General features: G+C 38.9%; 1 non-coding gene across 1 annotated transcript; it reads right to left on the bottom strand.

Moving 5' to 3' along the window:
* Nucleotides 1–245: 245 nt before the first annotated feature.
* Nucleotides 246–352, bottom strand: LOC121217280 (small nucleolar RNA R71). Its single transcript, XR_005913378.1, has one exon. It is a non-coding gene; the product is annotated as a small nucleolar RNA R71 (small nucleolar RNA).
* Nucleotides 353–3,455: the final 3,103 nt, after the last annotated feature.

Raw genomic sequence — 3,455 nt, 5'->3', positions numbered from 1 at the left:
TGGGCCCGTTCAGTGGAATGCCTACTGAAGATCCTCATCTTCATTTAAGAATATTTATGGAGGTGAGCGACTCTTTCAAGCTAGCTGGAGTACCCGAAGATGCATTACGATTAAAACTGTTCCCGTACTCGCTGAGGGACAAAGCTCGAGCCTGGTTAAACTCACTACCACTGAACTCGATTTCTACATGGCAAGAGTTAGCAGAGAGATTTCTTGTGAAGTATTTCCCGCCTAGCAAGATTGCTAAGCTGAGAAATGAGATTACTACTTTCCAACAAATGGATGATGAGTCCTTGTATGAGGCATGGGAAAGATTCAAAGAGTTATTATGAAAGTTCCCTCATCACGGAATTCCGCATTGCATCCAACTGTAGACATTTTACAATGGTCTCAACGCTCACACAAGGATGGTAGTAGATGCTTCTGCTAATGGTGTTATCTTATCTAAGTCTTACAATGAGGCTTATGAAATCATCGAGAGGATCGCCAGTAACATTTATCAGTGGCCAACCAATAGAGCAACGTCAAGAAGATGAGCTACTGGAATCCATGAAGTGGACGCTCTCACTTCACTTACATCCCAGGTATCTTCGATATCTTCAATGTTAAAGAATCTTACAACTAATGGGTCTAACAGTTTTGCAGCTCAACTACCTAACCAATATGAGAATATAGCCAGTGTCTATTGTGGGGAAGGACATGTGTTTGAAGAATGTCCGTCAAACCCAGAATCCATGTACTACATAGGTAATCAGAACCAGAACCGAGGAAGGCAAGGGTTGCAATCCAACTTTTACAACCCATCGTGGCGAAATCACCCCAATATTTCCTGGAGTAACCAAGGGGCTGGAGGCAGTAACAACTACGCCCAACCTAGACCAACCCAACCGTCTAGTTTTTCACAGCAAGTTTAGAAACCAGTTCAGGCTGAATCGTCCAATAGCTTAGAGAATTTATTGAAGGCATACATGGCGAAGAATGATGCCACTCTAAGGAATTTGGAGAATCAAGTGGCCCAGCTTGCTACTGAACTTAGGAACCGTCCACAAGGTACTCTACCTAGTGATACGGAAAATCTGAGAAATCCAGGGAGGAGCATTGTAAAGCACTAACATTGAGGAACGGAAAAATGGTAGAGCCTAACATCATTGAAGCTGAAAAGGAGCATGCTGAAGCTCAAGATTTGGAAGAAGTTCAACCGAGTGTTGAAGTTCCAGTTCCACTAGAACCAGAACCTGCAAGACCTGGAAAGGTAACCTCAAAATCAGCCAACTCTGATTAGCCAACCACTCCGTTAGCAGCAGAATTTCTGCCAAAGACAAATCAACCAGTACCAACTCCAGTATATAAACCTCCACCACCTTACCCTTAAAGACTCCAGAAGCAAAAATAGGAGGTCAAATTCAAGAAGTTTCTTGAGGTACTCAAGCAACTTCACATCAACATCCCGTTGGTTTACGCACTTGAACAAATGCCAAATTATGTAAAATTCATGAAAGATATCCTGTCCAAGAAGTGAAGATTTGGAGAATTTGAGACGGTAGCTTTGACGAAGGAATGCAATGCATATCTTCAAGACAAATTACCCCTCAAGCTGAAGGATACTGGGTGTTTTACCATACCATGCAACATTGGAGTAGATTATTGTGGTAAGGCACTATGTGACTTGGGCGCAGGTATCAACTTGCCTATGTCGATATTTAAGAAGTTGGGGATAGGTGAAGTTAGACCTACTATGGTTACACTTCAGCTAGCAGATCGATCCTTAGCACATCCAGAAGGAAAAATTGAGGATGTATTGGTACGTGTAGATAAGTTTATATTTCCTGCTGATTTTGTAATTTTAGATTTCGAAGTAGACAAATAAGTACCAATTATCCTGGGGAGACCATTCTTAGCAACCGTAAGGACACTTATTGATGTGCAGAAGGGCGAACTTACTATGCGCGTTCAGGATGATCAGGTAACATTTAACGTTTTCAAGTCAATGCGATTTCCTGACACAATAGATGATTGTTCTGTAGTATCCTACTTAGAGGATTTCATAGTGGAGAAGGAACTCAACTCTGTTGAGGATGGAAACTTAGCTTTGCTAGAAGCTAATCAAAAGGGATTTAATTCACAATCCTGTTTTGAATCTTTGGATTTAGAGGAGAGAGATTACACACAGCCAAAAGCATCAATTGAGGAGCCACCTAAACTAGAACTCAAGGTATTACCTTCTCATTTAAAATATATTTATTTAGGTGATGCTTCTACTCTGCCTGGGATTGTTTCAGCAGAGTTAACTATTGAGCAAGAAGAGAAACTTATCTTAGTTCTGAAACAATTTAAGAAGGCTATCAGATGGACCATAGCCAATATTCGCAGTATTAGTCCATCTGTATGCATGCACAAGATCATCTTGGAAGATGGTGAAAAAGGGATGATCGATGAACAACGAAGGCTGAACCCCATAATGAAGGACGTAATGAAAAAAGAGATTATCAAGTGGTTAGATGCAGGTATCATTTTCCCCATTTCAGACAGTTCATGGGTAAGTCCGGTCCAGTGTGTACCAAAGAAAGGAGGTATCACGGTCATAGAGAATGAGAATAACGAGTTGATACCTGTAACACCCCTTACACTTACTTGAGGCTGGGATAAGGTACGAGGCGTTACCGGACAAACATACAAACATTAAACTAAAATACGGGCCATAAAATTTCATTATATTTTTCAAAATGTTCATTCACTTACACATAGTCCCTTATTTGAGTCTACGAAGCCCAAAACATACTTTAGAAAGGGTTCGGGACTAAACTGAGAACTTACAAAAATCTTAGAAATTTCATGCTTTAAGGCTCCACACGCCCGTATCCCAAAGTCATATTCCATACAATGCTGAGACACATGGTCGTGTCTCCGCCTGTGTGGAATATACCTAGGCTATTTTCCAAGCTTTGGTCAACCTTAATCTCTTACACACTTATACAAAATCAAAAGCATATAACATGGTATTCATTTAATGATTAAATATTCTCAATTAAACCAAAAACATAGCATTTGTATGTCATCATACATGTGTATCTCATACTCATTTTACCTTGTTTATTATAGTACCACTTATACATTTATACCAAGATTATCATCTTACCAAATATCTTTAGCTTAATCATCAAGCATTCATATTTAAAACTAGATCATATCTTTATTAAATACCACAATTCAGATGTGCAAAATAACATGTTTTCCTGAAACATTTCAATTGAACTCCATACCCAACAAGCATTACATTGAGACTAGTCATATATATATATATACATGTCATGATACATATCATTCTCTTTCTGTTTTCTTATAAACACATATCATTTATTTCATTATATCAATATTTCATATACCATAGTTTCCATGTATTCCACATATATTTATTTTCCTCCTCCTCCTCTCCATTCCACATCCTTAATGTATAT

The sequence above is a fragment of the Gossypium hirsutum genome, chromosome A02 (genome assembly GCF_007990345.1).
Source record: "Gossypium hirsutum isolate 1008001.06 chromosome A02, Gossypium_hirsutum_v2.1, whole genome shotgun sequence".
NCBI lineage: Eukaryota > Viridiplantae > Streptophyta > Magnoliopsida > Malvales > Malvaceae > Gossypium > Gossypium hirsutum.
Note: the sequence above shows the minus strand (reverse complement) of the source record. Positions and strands in the feature narration are given on the sequence as shown.